We start from the raw sequence: 16,749 nt of genomic DNA on the forward strand, positions 1-16,749 counted from the left end.
TGTCAACTCGAATCTCCTTAGTCTGAACTGTGAATTGCGAGAAATCATGTGAACCTTAGCCACCCCCTCCAACAGAGTGACAAGTTGCAGAAGATAACAGAGGAAGAAGTTGATTTGGGCTGGGGTTGGGGTCGGGTTGGCTGCAGATGGGTCTGGGGACAAAGATGGTGTGGAAAGGGGATTTACATGTTGGGGTGAGAGGGGATTGTGACAGGGTGGGTATTGGGGGAGGAAAAAGAGATGCAGTAGGGGATGGGTGGAGGTTGTTGTAGGAAAGAGGAGGGAAAGGGGGCCAGTGGTTGCACGAGGAAGAGGAGAGGGTGGGGGAGTGCGGTTGCACTGGGGGTGGAGTGGTGGTGGTAGTGGCTGCATGGGGAAGAGAGAGCATTGGGTGGGAGCAAAGGGGTTGAGTTGGGTGCAGAGAGCATGGCGGGGGCCAGTGGTCAAGCAATGAGAGCGTGAGAGGAAGTTGATGCGGGGAGGTGGTGATACCAGTGGTGGTAGTGGCGAGTTGTGCAAAGCCAACGGTGAGGAGATTGAGGGGTAAAATTGGAAATATGTTGGATTTAAAAAAAAAAAAAAAAAAGAAGAAAAAAGGAGCTCACAAGGTATCTCAAATGTCACTTTTGAAACTTGAGATACCCTTCTATCAAAAAAATAAAAATTGTGGTACCCTACTAGGTTTCTACAAAAGAAAAAAAAATCAGGGTGTTTTAGCATTTTGACAAGGTGAAATCAAAATTGAACTGAATAGGAATCAACCAAAATTAGAATCGCTTTGCATTCGATCTGTTTTTACCAGTTTCTATTAGTTTTTTAAATTCACAATAAATTTATATATAGTTTGTACTTTGTAGTGCTAGTTTTGGGAAATAGTAATGAAAACAATCTCGACTTTTCAAACCCTATTTATTCACGTGTTCCACATTATTTCCCAGTCTCCCCCACTTATCTTATCTCTCACTGCTATATATATATATATATATTTTTTTTTTTGCTAGAAAATCATGTATATTAAATATAAAGGAGAAAAAAATTACAAATTATAATACATCAAGAAGAGGAAGAGCAGAACAGCCCCAGCCTTTCAAAACAGGAAGAAAAGGGAAAGTACAAGTTCCACCTTCGACATTGCCATCAGTAGAACAAGACTAACCACAGACTCAACCAACGAAACACAGACAATAAAATCACCTAACTGGATCTAGAACGAGGACGACCAGATGCATCCATTTCTAGATCCATTTTCACCAGCGACAGCCGGACTGAGACCAACTAAGAGACTTCAAACCAAGCCGCTGATTTCGACAAGTGATTAGTGACAGAATTTGCTTCCCAATAGAAGTGAGTAAATTTCCAGTCCACCGCTTCCAAGAAAGACAAACAATTTAACCATCTTTGACAAGCTTTCCACGGATGTTTCCTCTTAACAAAAAGAATAACAACTGCAGCAAAGTCACACTCTATCCACAGGCGCTGGATTCTCAGATTTTGAGCAACCTCAATCCCAATCATCAACGCCAAAACCTCTGCCTCAAAATTCGTTTGCACACCAAGAAAATTTCTGAAGTAAGCAACTACCTCAGTCTTATCATTCCTAATAAGACCACCTGCTCTAGACTTCACTGGGTTACCAATTGAGCATTCGTCAGTATTTAGCTTCAACCAGCCAGCCTGAGGGGGACACCAAAAAATTTCAAAAATTTCTCAAGGTCTTCTCCTTACCCTTGAGAAGCCCAATCTTCTAGCACTCAATAGGTCCAAGACTGAGATGGCCGACCCTATGTGAATCAGAGATTGTAAACTTATTTCACTTCTTAGAGCACCAAAGCATTGCTCAACTGATTTGCTTGTATCATCAAACTTTCTTCCATTCCTTTCCAGCCAGAGAAAATAAGGAACCAGGATAAAACCCTTCAGCCAAACCCCCTAAAAAACAATATTCTTCACCTAGGCCTTCCACCACGCCACCAACCTCTCAATCCCATCAAATACATACCGATTTATTTGAAAACAGCCACAGAATTTCTGCCATAGAGAAATCGCTAAAGAAATAGTGGTTTTTGGATTCCTCTGCTCTACCACACAAAACACATCGTGAGGGAACTGCAACCCCTCGCTTTTTAGCATTGTCCTCCGTGGGAAATCTATTTTTCATCATTCTCCATCCAAAAACTGATTGCCTAGGTTGGAGTTGAGATTTCCAAATCAAAGAAAACCAACCTACCTTAGGCGAATCCCGTCTCATTTTCTCCTAAGCTGAGTTAATGGTAAATACTCCAGAAGAGGTTAAACCCCAGTGACACTCATCTTCCAAATCTGAAATAACAATATCATTTTGCTTGCACAAAAATATTTGCAATAAAATTAGAATCCACTTGGGGAAAATTCCACTCACAATGAGAAATTAAATCAGCAACCTTTGTGTGCATCGAATCAAATAGATTCGACTGAAGCCTCGAAAGCTCTTCAATTGATTTATTTCTCAACCAGTTATCCCTCCAAAAAATGATCTTTCGACCATTCCCAACAGTCCACTGCTCTTGAGACTCAAACCATCTCCAGACCTTCTTAACACTAGGCCATACCGATGAGGATAATTGACCTGTTTTCAGCGACCCATCTAACTTGAGGAAACGAGCACGAAGAAAATTGCTCATTAGCGAATTTTCATACTTTATTTGCCATGTTAATTTGGCCAAACAAGCAAAATTCACACCCTAATAGGTTTACAAACCTCTTCGCACTTCACTACTATCTTCTTCACTGTTTCTAAGTCTCCTGACCATATGAAATTGTGCATCCATTTTTCCACCATTTTAATAGAACTCTCTGGCTACCAATAAATCCCAAAATTGTGGATAGGGATACTAGAGATCATTGTGGATAGGGATACTAGAGATCATTGATCTCACTAGTTCCACCCTACTAGCCATTGATAGAAGCCTCCCCTTCCAACCCGAGAGCATTTTCTTGATTTTATCTATCAATGGAAGCAAATGATCCTTCCTTACTCTCCCTTTGAATAACTCCACCCCCAAATATTTTGTAAGGAGCCTCGCAGACTGAATACTCAATAATTTATTTATATATTGCTTCCTATGAGGAACCACAGTCCCAAATAAAAGGCTGTTTTTTTCTAGATTAAATGTTTGGCCTGAGAAAGCCTGATATTTAACTAGAAAATTATAGAGATTTTTCACATACTTAGCAGATGCATTCATAAAGATAAAATTATCGTATGCAAATAGTAGTTGAGAAGGAGTATAAACACCTCTCGGACCTGGAAGAGGCTTTATCTACCCTTTCTACACCAAACTCCTTAGACCTCTGCACAGCACTTCCTCCGCCAGAATAAACAATATGGGAGATAAAGGGTCACCCTGCCACAACCCGCGACCAACCTTAGAAAAACCCATTGGCCCATTGTTCACCAAAACTAATATTCTAGATGAAATCAAAAGGTGATGAACCCAAGAAATCCACACCGAAGAAAAGCCAGACTTTTCTAGGGTAGCAAAAAGAAAATCCTACGCCAATGAATTGTACGCCTTCTGAACATCCAGCTTCAGGCCCATGCCAGCACCTCTGACCATGGCATGCATCAGATTTGATAATTCAGATGCTAAACTGATGTTGGCTGAAATAATCTTCCCCTTCTGGAAGGCCCCCTATTCTTCATATATCAATCTAGGGAGTAAGAAAATAATTCTTGAAGGCATGATTTTTGTTAAAACTTTACAATAGAAATTTCCCATACATATAGGCCTAAACCTATCTAGAGAGGAGGCTCCCTCCACTTTAGGAATGAGATAAATAAAGTAATTATTAATCCCTTTAGGCAACTTCCCAATCATAAAGAAATTCTTCACAGCTTTACAAAAATCACCTTCTATTGTCTCTCAACAGTTTCTGAAAAAACTACCTGGGAAACCATCAGGACCTAGTGAGCTAGCAGGGTCCAACTCCCAGACAGCTTTTTTAATTTCTTCCCTTCCAAGAATAGCCTCCAAAGCTTCCACATCCTCCGCCATCAGCACCCTTGGAATGCAATTCAACAGCTCAGAATGAACTGAGATAGGAGAAGCTTCATGAAACTTTTGAAAAACGTCAGACACATAAGAAGCAATTCCTTGATGATCTGAGATCCATGAACCGTCTTCCTTTTTGAGAGATGAAATCTAGTTATTTGCCCTCCTCAGCTTCACTCACAGGTGAAAGAACTTAGTGTCACAATCACCATTTTTCATCGACCTCAGTTTAGCTTTCTCAGACCAGAGGTTTCCTTGCATCTGAATAGCCTTCAGTGGCACTGTCTTTCCATCAGCTTCCTTACTAAATAATTCATCTAACATTCCCACCATCTTTATCTCATCATGCACCCTCTGAAGCTCCAGTTTAGCTTTCTCTACCTCTAAATTCAAATTGGGAAAAGTTGCCTTTGCCCACACCTTTAACCTCTCTTTGACCTGCTTTAACTTATGAGCAAGAACAAAAACTGGGTCACCCCCTAGATGATCAGCCCAAGCCTCCTCTACAATTGATTGAAATTTAGCATTTTCCATCCAGAATCCATGAAACCAAAAAGGGATATTTTTTGGTTTAGGAACTGAATCAGAAAAAACTAATAATGAGGCATGATCAGATACCGATGACACCAAAACTCATTGCTGAATATTCTTAAAAACATCCAACCATTTTTCATTACAGAAACTCCAATCCAGAACTGCTGCCATGTGGCCCCTTCTCCTATTATTTGTCCATGTATATTTCTTTCCCTGTGAAGGAATAGAAAGCAACATGCAAACGTCGACCATGGCTTGAAACTCTGCAGCCAAACTAAGATTAAACACACTAGGCCCTCTCTTTTCATGAGAGAGAAAAGTAGCATTAAAATCCCCCATTACTGACCAAGGGACCAATACCGAAACATGCGTCTCCAAATCCAACCACAATTGGCGTCGAAAAACCTTAAAAGAACTGGCATGCACAAAAGACATACGCACCTTACTTCCAACCCATTCGAAAACAACTGAGATTTGCTGGTCAGACATCGCAGTGACTACAGGGCAAGGTATCCCAAACTTCCAAATAATCTATAAATTAGGGACTTTATCCTTTCTTTCATTATAAATAAAATCCACGACATATCTCAGCTTACTAAAAAATAAAGCAGGAAAATAACATACTGAGCCATTGGTTCAGCCAAGCATAATACATATGGAGCATGCTCCTTCAACATCGATGGTAAGGCTTCAGTACAAGCAGCCTTCCTGACACCGCGAATGTCCCAATATAGAACACGCATTGATCACTTGTTGGATGATTGGCCTTTGTCAAGACTTCTTTGTCTGACCTACTAGCTTCTTCTTTTGTTTGCCTCTTACCACCGTACCACCACCCACGTTTTCCCTCGCCGCGGCCGCCTTATCCACCTTATTAATTTCAGAACGAACAACCGACACCATGCCCCTTGTACACTCCACCACGGGCAAGGAAGAGACAACATGCTCCTCCCTAAACACAGCCATACCAGGGCGCAGAACACCGCTGATCCCATCTCCCCCACGTCCTCTTCCTTGCCCTACACCCAACCTCCTCGTCGAGCGAGAGGGGTAACGAGCCTCAGAGATTGCAGGAACCTCAGAGGCGTCCTCAGCATCAAGCCTGGAGCTCCCACCACCGTGTGGGTCTTTGTCGGGTCAGAAATCTGAACTGGACGATCCAAATGGTCATCTGGGAATGGGTCGGACTCATATCCAGACCCATTGTCGGAGTAAATAATTTTTTGACGAAAGACGTACACTTGAGACGTGCCTGGTTCAAGCCTCTCAACTTGCACTTCACCAACTCTCACAGCCAGGTCGGAGATATCGATCTCCACCAGGACTCTTGCAAAATAGCCTAAAAGGCCTTCCCTCGTATGCTTGTCTAGGGCCACGGGGCCCCTACTACCTTTGCTATTGAAAACAGTACATTATCATGCCAGTACTCAAGTGGCAGATCTAGAAAACGCATCCAAATTAATTTTGTAAAGGACTGCTTCTCATGGATGTTGAAATCGGGTTTCCAGTGCAGAAAACGAATCAGCTACTCTCCCACCCTGAGCGGACTCCTCCTTCACACCGCTGCCTTATCCCCTTCACACTGGAACTGGAAAATGACAAAACCCTTCCCTAGAGGATGCATTTTCACTCCTTGGCTAAGGTTCCATTTCTCTTGAGCCTCCACTCTCAGCATCTCCAAAGAAATCAGATGGAAACCAACCCAACCAATCAAGGCAAACCGAAAGTGTTGCCTCTTTGCTTCATAATCTTTCTGTTGTATAACAATTCGTTGGATATTCCTAGCCTGAATAGGTTCGGGAAGGGAATCAATCACTCGCCAATCTGCATTTCCTACCCCCTTCTCATATGAACTCCTCTGTCCTACTTCCTGATTATTCTCAGGGCCAACACGCCCTGGTCCAAGATCCAAAGCCTCTCTAGCACCCCCATCTGCATCCTCCGCGGCCAATGCACCACCCCCTTCCAGAGCACCAGACTTTCTCTCTCTTTCACTCATTTTTTTCCCGTCTTCAAAAAATATCTATCTCTCACTGCTATAAAAATAAAAAGAAATCCTAAAAAATCCCTTTTCACCTATGATTCTTTCCATTCATTTTCCTGTTTTCCATTTTTTCCTTCTTCACTCTCACATAATAAATAAGTTATTTCTTCCATTAGGAAGTAGGGTTTTTTTAATCCATTTTAGCATGACCCATAATTTTTCAATTTGTATTTAACATGTATATTATGGGAAAAAGAGCCCTATCAATCTAGCATAGAAAATGCCCGGAATGAGCCGGGTACAAAATGATCACGTTTACCACCCCCTCAAAACTACTATGCCTTGGAGATGCTCCCATGGACTCTTCCATTGGCTCGCACATCTGATTTTTCCTACACTAGATGGCAAGGTCCTTGCACCTTTTTTTTTTTTGGCTAAGAGATAATTGCATGTATTAAAATTATAATAAAAGAAAAAAAATAATGTACAAAAAGAACACTCTCAAAAGCTTAGCGACCTATGAGAGCTTGCCCACCTTCTGCATTGACACCAGCAGGGAAGCTAACCAAAGGACTCTAAACTCGAAAACAAACAACACAGCATATTATTAGAAGCAAAATCTCAGACGACACAAAGCATCCATTTATAAGTCCATCCTGACCAAGGCATGCCAGTGAAGAATTGGAGTAGAAATGGATAATTTCGCAGCTGACTTAGCAAGGAAGTCTGCAACTTGATTTGCATCATGGTAGAAGTGAGTAATCTTCTAGACTGTAGCTTGAAGGTAATTAGCTAGATTCTCCATCTTTGCCGAAGATCCACAGAACAGTGCCTTTTTGAATCAAAGAGACCACAGAAACTGAGTCACATTCAATCCAAATGCGCTGGATTACTAGAGACATAGCTTGCTCTAGAATAAAAATAACCCCTGAAAACTTTGCCTCAAAATTGGTTGTCGCCCCAAGAGAGACTCTGAAATTTGCTATTATCTCTACTTGATCGTTTCTAAAAATTTCCCTAGCTCCAGCCCTTCCCGGATTGCCCAGCAAGCAACCATTTGCATTGAGTTTAATCCATCCAACCAGCGGGGGAAACCAGAAATCTTCAAAAAGGTCTCTAGGCCTGCGAAGAGGAAGAGTAATTCCAATTCTTCGAGCACAAATAAGCTCAGAAATAGAAAGGACCTTACCCGTGTTAATCCTCAGAAATTTTATATATTTCATGTTTCACGTATAAATGCAACAATTATTGCTTATTAAATTGAGAAAAGTATTATGTTAGGGTAGTCTAGACATAGCTGGGTGTGAATAGACCCAAATGGGTATTTTCACGCCCGACTGTATTTGGGAATGGAAATGTTAGTCTGACAGTGTTCTTTTCGCCTTAAATTAACTATTATTGTATCAATTAATTGAATTAATAAATAGGTTAGTATTCGAGTGAGAGGTACTAGTTTCTTTTTCATTTTTTTTTTTTTTTTTTTTTTCTGTTCATATTCGATTTAGAACTGTCAATTTCTTAGTGCAAATCAAAATCAAACCAAAAAGAGAATCTTTGAAATCAAGATCCTCTCTAGCCATTGGACATTGGATTTTTTCATAACTTGATTTTTTGAACTCCTTCAAAAATAGATAAGAGCTGACGAATCGGAAATAATTAATAAGAATTAAAAATTTTAATTTTCTTATAAAACATACATATCACTAGGCATGGATCATACCATTGCTTCCACTTTGAATTCCTATGTTAATAGGAATAGGATTTCTCCTTATTCCCATGACAATAAAAAAGTGAGGCATCCGATGACTGAAAGAACCCGACACTCCGCATGATTACATGTTTTTTCCTTCCGACCTATCAGACTTCGAGGTTTGACCACCACCTTTGTTGCTCCTTACCCTTCTCTCCCCCACTTCTTTTCCTTTCTCTAACAAGGCAGCCTCTTTGTCAATAGTGTGTACACCCATATGAGCAACCTCCATTCTGCTCAATGGAAATTGCAGAGGGGCCAAATGCCCTTATTGGATGAGGTATGACCACCCCGTCCTACCAATCCTCTATGATTACCCCCTAGGAATGCCCCAGTTCTCTTCGCACAGGTGACAACCCTCACCGCACCCTGAGAAGAAGGTGCTACTACACGATTTTCCAGTTGCACAGCCAGACCAGGTGTTGGATCAACCTGGTTCAATTCCCCTACCTTCAAATTTTCAGACTGGTCTGATTCCAAACCAGCCTCAGAGCTGGAGTCAGAGCCGGATTGGTCCACCTCAGTGTCAGAGGAAACTTCTTCATACTCAGAATCGGAGGATTCCTTATTTGTTTCTTCCCTAACCTGCACCTCCTCACCAAGAGAAGCTTCCTTAATTGATTTCTCCCCTACATGATATACTCCCAAGTTACCCGAAGTGTGCAGAATAGATTGAGGGTTTGTATCAATTAAATCAATTAAAATCTCTCCTTCCTCCACATTAGGTAACCCAGAGACGTCAGTTATGGGAGTTGATACACCTGTCTCCCCTCTTTCAGCACTAGAAGATTTATGAGAGGCAATATTCAAATTTGAATTTGAAATATTGTGATCATCTCTTTCCAAAGAAGGCATGGCTCGACCAGGTGAGTTACTCGTTACCGAGTTGACTCTATCTTCTCCATACACCGTTCCTGGGATCCCAGTCTTGTCCAAAGTGTTTTGACGTTCATCATAGGCCTTCTTCTCTCGACAATCATTCAGTTGGTGTCCCCTTTTTTTGCAGAAACCACATATCCCCAATGAGTCCTCATAGATCAATTGGTGCTTGAAAACAAATAAGTTTGTAGTCCCAGGTTGCCTGCGTTCCACTTGAATTTCTTTAGGCCTTGGGGCCGCCACCTCATCTCCACCAAAACTCGAGCAAAATTTCCATATATTACATTCCTGGTGCGTTAGTCGAGCCCAACTGGCCTCCCTACCGCCTTTGCCATGGTTAGTAATACCTTCTCGTGCCAATATTCCAACGAAAGATCGGGGAAACGCACCCAAACTAGGGCCTTATTGATCATTTTTTCATGTATGCTGAAATCTAGATGCCATCTTTGAAACCTGATAAACTGATTTCCTATCTTCATCAGACTTCGTCTCCACATCAAAGGCATATCATCTTCTGATTCAAACTAAAAAATTGTGAAGCCCTTGCCCATGGGCACCATCTTCACTTTACCCTCGAGTCTCCACCTCTCACGTGCTTCTTTGGGAATATCATCCAAAGAAAGCAACCAAAAATTGAGCCGGCCTATCAGGGAAAACCGATACCTATGTAAACGATCCTCGTATGCCTCTTGGGGGATGATCACCTTGGTCGAGTCTTTTCCATGAACTGGATCTGGCAGATCATCCACCACTGACGGACTATTACCCACGACATTAGCATGTGATTTTGGAATAGGATTCTCAGGAGAAGCCCCTTTTTCAGATGCTTCAGTATCAGAGCCAACTATGGAGGCAAAGGATTTCATCGCTGGAAGGGGAGGATCCTTTCCCCCATCAGAAGCAGCCTGCTCTAAGGATGACGGAGGCTTCCAAAAGTCTGTTAACCGGAGTTGCCTTCCCCTATCCGGCTGGAGGCCACCTCCAGGATCGTCCCCTGTGTGCATGAGAGGGCTTTCAGATATCGCTTCCCATAGATTTTCCTCTCTCTCCCTCTCTCTCTTAGTAAGCCTAAGAATCACCTCAAGTATACATATTAAAAAAGAAGAAAAATAGAGCATAAGTTTAACGTCTAGGCATTCCTAGATAGATACAGATTTCAATTGATGGAGAGTAGCATTTCATATTTTGTTTCAACACTAAAGAGGATAGGCTCCGAGCTCCTGTGGGAGCGCTTTGGCACACTTAGATAAAACCCATCATTCTACGCCCATGGACTCGATAGACCTCCTTCAAAGAGTTCTCATTCAAATCCATCTAATCTGGATCAATTTACCAAACCTCCCTTTTCAACTCTAGACAAAGGATGCCCCAAATGTCACTGGGAGCACGAACCTCTACATGATGGTAATATTGCAAAATACTGGTGGTGAATTTGTAAGATAAATTTCGCATATAAGAAGAGAAACGACCCAATCCTCAACTATGTCGGGCATTGCCTCCCTAACAGATCCCTTTTTTTTGGGGGGGGGGAGGGTAAAGATAGCAAAGAATGTCATTAATAATCAAAAAATTGAGATACAAGAAAAATCAAAATCCATTGAACTAAAATTCCACCTTCGGTATGGCCATCAGCAGATTTTTAGCCCAATCACAATCTAAATAAACCGAAATCTAGGTCTTCTCTGAAAGTCACAGCTTACATCAGATAAAACAAAAGGATTTGTTAATCATGAAGCAGAAGATTTTGATCTTGCTCCATGCTTTGCCAGCTTATCTGCAGCGATGTTAACTTTCATGTAACAATGTTAAATTACCCAATTTATCTCCAAAGATTTTCAATGCTCAAGATCTCTGCATGATGCTGGCCATGAAAGAAGGCAACGAACTCAGCCATAAAACTAGTCCAATGTCTTCATAGTACGAATAGCAAAGGAGAGGGTTACCTTTATCATCTCGCAAAATTCTTCCTGCACCAGAACATCTCGGGTTTCCAAGGGAACAACCATCAATATTAAGCTTGCAATAAAGAGGAGAAAGAAAAGTCCAAAATAATTCCAAAATATTTTGAGAGGGCACTCTTGAATTAGTAATTTGGAATTTTTTTTTACAGAACTAGATCAGCCACAGAGGAGACCTGGATAGGAGCAAGGATTAAGAAATCCTGAAGATCCTTTAAAACTTCTTGATCCACACAAGAAGGAGGCCTGTGTATATCATCAAGATTTATTCTATTTCTTTCATTCCAAATATGCATGGGAATGATAACACAGAGGTACTGCCATAATCCATTACAGGACACAACGCCAGCTTTTCTTTTCCACCGAAAAAAATAAATCCTCCACAGTACTAGACCCGCCTAGGAGATTGGTGAGGTATCCCCACTAAGAATACAGCAAGTACCAGGGGTTTGAGAGATCAGTGAGGGTGTGCAAACTTTAGTCCCACATCGCTTAAGGAGAGATTACTGGATTAATTAATAACTTTTAGCTTCCTTCACATGGCACAACGTCTTTCCATGGGCCAAAAAGGATAATATTGTCTAAGGTTAATGGGGCTGGGTGTTCCAAATGGTATTGAAAAACTGGCCCCAATATAAAGGGAGTGTCTAAATGGCACCGATATTAATGTATTTAGAACTTCACACCTTTTAATTGCCCTTATCTTATTCTGAAAAATATTTAAGATATGAGTATAAAATGGTTTTCAAAAATAAGTTGAACGATGTCATCATCAAAAGATATCATTATCATACATATTTTTTTGAATACAAGTGTGAAATGAAATTATTACCGTCATTATACAAAATCATGTGTCATACTAAAATGACAAAGAGTAAAATTACAAATTATTTGACACCTTCAAGTGTGTCAATAAGAAAATCCCATACATATGTATGTGTGTGTTGACTGTAGTGTAGGGTAAATATGCTACACTCCTTGCTATCCTTCTTCCATTCCTCGAGCATCAATATATTATATAAAAAGGGCATACCAATGCATGAGGTAGGGGTGTCAAATAGCACGGCTTAGTTGTTTTTGTCGAGGTTTGGTGGGACTTTTGACTTGCACCATAAATTGTCTATTTAAGAAATTAGTCAAGCCAGAACTTGATCAAATTCTAGATTTTATCAATCTTCCACTAATCGAGCCTTAATTGGACCTTAAGCCAACTTAATTTTCTTGTCTTAAACTTTAGAAATTTAATATTTATTAAATTATCAACAAATTAGAAAATACTTTACACTTAATTACATTCAATAATTAATAAAAATATCAATATACACCTTATTCTAAAAAAAAAAATCAAAATATACCATATAAACCGGCTAATAAATTGGGGCAATTTTCACTTGTAAACATGTCAGGCCTATTAGGTGTTCGTCGAGCTTACGTTGTGCACCATGTATTATCTATTTATAATCCAAATGTGTCAGACCGGTCCTGAAATTGACATTCCACCACTGCAAGGTCTACGGAGGATCATAATTACAGTTCTGAAGCCTGACTAATCTCACTAATGCCAATTCAGTTTTCAACTCTAATTTCCCTGGAAAATTTTCTACCACCAGCTTATGAGGGGGGAAAAAATCCAAATCGCTTTCACTTTTGAGTCCATATCCAAGGAAGTGGTCTGTTTCCTTGGTGCAACGCCATTGTTTTATGTGTATGCTGTGTTGGACTAGTTAGCTGCAGTCATTGTCTTGTATTGAGTCAGCCTTATTTATTGTTATCTTGTATAATCAACCTACTGTGTATAAGGAAGCTTATCTTGTATAGGGTATTTTTTGGATGTCAAAAAAACCTGATCCCGCTCTGAGGTCGGACAGGGCCTGAGCTGAAACTGTTCAACCCACAGGTCAGGCTTGTGCTAGGATTTTGAAGTCTGATGCTGGGCCTAGGTTGATGCATTGGGCTGAGCCTAGCCCAACCCACCCCGACCCAATCATATTTGCATTATGTTTATCCCAGTCTACAAATATAATCTTCAGTCTATAAATTGAAGATAACCATCAAGGTTTTTTTTTGTTTGGAAGAGTGTCTGGTGTTGTATTCCATCACAGTTTAATCCAGGAAGTACTGATGCAGGCGCCTTGACAGGTAGGATGGCAGTCCCACTAACCGGTTAGAGGGCCATGGGGGTTGCAAGGGGGGCAGAAGGCCCCCTGCATAGCGCTCGAATTTTTTATTCACTACAAGAAAACACATTTTTTAAGACGGAAAAAAAACATTGCAAAAAATTAAAAACCGTCGCTAAATATAGAGGTGATGATTAATTTTCTGTCGTCAATTCCGTCGCCTAAACTGCCGCAGCTAAAAATAGGCGATGGAAAAACATGGGATGTTGGGAAAAATAATATTAGCGACGAAAAATATAATTCCGTCGCCAAATATATTTTTAGCGACAGCAAATACCATCGCCTATAACTATATAAATAATAGACAAAATTTATTAATAGCAACAATATAAAAAAATCCGTCGCAAAAAATGTATATGCCAACAGTAATTATCCGTCGCCTAATCCTCATAATAATTTATTTATAGCAATGGTATAATAAAACCGGTCGCCAAATATAAATAAAAAAATAAAATATTTATATTAGTAAATTTTACATATTATCGGTAAATTGTCCCTATTATTACATCAATATACATTGTCCAATTTAGAAAATGAGATCATCCTAGGCATTCATATAAGAATAAATTAATTTCATTAACTTCCAAAAAGTCTTACAATCATAATAAAAAATTCATTGTTTGCATTTCACTTTCAAAGAGTCTTACAGCCATAAATAAGAAGTCATTGTTTTCATTTCACTTTCAAAAAATTCCTACAATCAATGCATCAAATGTCAGACTTTGCATTCTTCATCGATTAGGTTTGTTTTGCATACTCCTCCAAAGAATATCCACTACCTTTCATAGTCTTGCCTTGCCGCATCAGATTTAACAATATCCTGCAGTCTAGAAAAATTAACTTATGTTGTGTTTGAATGCTAAGAAATTAAAAAAGATTGAAAACCATAAAATCAAAATTATAGACAAAAAGGGTGGGATGTTAGCTGATTTTTGCAGCCAAGTACAGGGGATGTTCCCGTGACGTGTCTTTGACTATTAGTTTACTTGCTTCTCTTATCTCCATTTTTCTTCATTTTAACCACTCTTTTGTGCTTCTTTATTTTCTTATTTCCATATCAGATCCATGTAACCGAACCCATTTAGTTGGGATAAGGTTATAATTTTGGTGTTGTATAATAGACGTTTGTTCAACTTCAAAACCCAGCTTCGTTCAAATACTCAACACCCCCTTCCTCTCACACACACACAAATAAATAAATAAATAAAAAAGAAAGAAGATGTTATGATTGGGTAAGTTATTATTTAGTCTACTTTATTCAAGGGAGAGTACGTATATGATTTTTTTAAGAAATGACACCGTAATAGTTAATAGTAAAAATACAAAACTATTTAAAATTGTCTAAGCATTATGGATATTCTTATTAGGCTTAGACAAATAAGTTATGGTGTCGACTACCAATAACTAGTAGTGAAACAATAGTGAAGTCGGTTGCTTTGAATTAGCTAGTCAGGCAAGTATTGTCAGTGATCGATCGCCAACTGCAAAAATCCAAGACATGAGTTAATTTCCAATGATGGAAAATGGTTCTAGTGAGATGAGCTCACTAGCCTAGTAAGTGAAAAGAAAGACCAAGTAATCATTCGTAATACAAATGCACCTATATGTATGCAAGTCCATTTTTATTATCTTAGACCACCTACACATCACATTTAAGTCATAGATCATATGCTACTTGCAACCACAGTGCACGTATGCCTAGGGTATGAGCCACAAGCCCCATCCCGCGATACGCCCATAGGGTTACCAGAGAAGGCCAGTCGTGGGCATCGAAAAAGTAAATGGGCCTTACCCTGCATTAAAGTAAAATGAGTCTTGCCCTACATTAATTTAAAAGCAGTACGATTGGTCATCTTGTTATATCCCCAAAGTTGCCGACCGTCCTAGTGATCGGTCAGGTGTACTTCTAACTGCCACCATTGGTACACAACCTCAAGCTTCCCCTCAGTGATATATCCAACACCTATACCCCTGCTAGGAAGGGTCGTAGCACAGTGTTATGTCATTCCTAACTATATGCTCATATATGAGATAGTACGATTGCATAATGCCACCGCGTCCTATTCCACGGGCCACTAATGCATTCATTTCCAAGTCGACTCCGGCATCTAATCTAGCAATGCATCATATTCAATAATTGAAGTCATCCATCTCAAAATTCAAAGCATGATTAAGTATTTAATAATTAAAGATTTCAGCATGTCAAGTCATAAATGAAATTTCATAATGCACACGTCAATGCATGCAAATGGCACTCGTGGATGACTAGTCCACACACAATAATGAAATGATACCATGGCTAGCCTACAGTAATAATGGAATGATATAAAAACATTTCAAAAATAAAGTCATTGTCCTTTTCTGACTTACCTAATTGTATACAATGATCACCCTTAATACGAGGAAGATTTGGCATGTGATGACGCGAGTTTCTAGTACAACCTATTAGAAAAGAGCTCAAGTTTAGTATGACTCCACTTTAGGTTCACAACCAATGGAGTGCGATGATCCCAACACATTAAGAATCACTAAAGAAGGTTGCCCGATAAATTTGGGCCCATTCAAAACCTGAAAGGTCGGAATGGTGGGTCAACCGATGGGCAAGGCACCCACCAGTCCTTGCTTGTTGCCCGACCCAAAGGCTCTGCTTGGACCGATGGGCCAAGAGCGACGGGCCAAGTGCCCACCGGTCTTGCTCATCGGTCTAGCCAGCAGCTCTACTTGGACCGACGGGCCAGGAGTGGCAAGCCAGTGCCCACTAGTCTTATTCGTCGGTTAAGCCAGTAGCTCAACTAGGACAGGCGGGCTCCGGATTGGTGGGTCTGACCATTTCCAGGCACCCACCACTCAGAACTGGGATTTTTTATGTTCTCTTTCATTCATTATCCCACCTTGGGGAAACCACCATGGGTCAATTCGACCGCATTTTTCACAAATCTAAGGTTCCATAACATAATTCCAACATAAATCTAAGATCGATCGAAGGTCTCAAGCTTGGATCTTACCTCTTTGCTCAAGAACACTTCAAAAACCTCAAATCTTCTCTTTAGCTCAAGAGATCAACAAATGCTTCACAAATCTTGTAAGTTCTTCCTCAAAATCCTTCATAAACAACATGTGGGTCCTTTATTAGACCTTAGATTCACACTCCCAAGAGGGATTAGCAAGATCTAAAGGATTTCTACCCAAATCATAGGATTTCACTTAGGGTTTCATGAGGGTTTAAAAAATATAGACTTTACTCACCTCAAAACGTAGATCTCATGATGAGGGTCACTAATCCGGTTTTGGATTCAAGAGGTCTGACCCCGGCGATGCACAACAATCATCTTCTTCCCCATTTCTTCCTTCTTCTTTCCTTCTCTCTCCTTCTTCTCTCTCTCTTCTTTACTTTTCTCACCCACCGTGTAAAACAATAAATGAGGGTGAAGAAAAT

The 16,749-nt window shown here is 40.2% G+C and overlaps 1 long non-coding RNA gene across 1 annotated transcript; it reads right to left on the reverse strand.

The window, feature by feature from the left end:
• Positions 1–13,912: 13,912 nt before the first annotated feature.
• LOC122065074 lies at positions 13,913–16,374 on the reverse strand. Its single transcript, XR_006135901.1, has 3 exons — positions 16,319–16,374; positions 15,684–15,755; positions 13,913–14,133 (listed from the first exon to the last, which is right to left on the reverse strand). It is a non-coding gene; the product is annotated as an uncharacterized LOC122065074 (long non-coding RNA).
• Between the last annotated feature and the right edge of the window lie 375 nt (positions 16,375–16,749).

Source organism: Macadamia integrifolia, unplaced genomic scaffold (assembly GCF_013358625.1).
Source record: "Macadamia integrifolia cultivar HAES 741 unplaced genomic scaffold, SCU_Mint_v3 scaffold1876, whole genome shotgun sequence".
Taxonomy (NCBI): domain Eukaryota; kingdom Viridiplantae; phylum Streptophyta; class Magnoliopsida; order Proteales; family Proteaceae; genus Macadamia; species Macadamia integrifolia.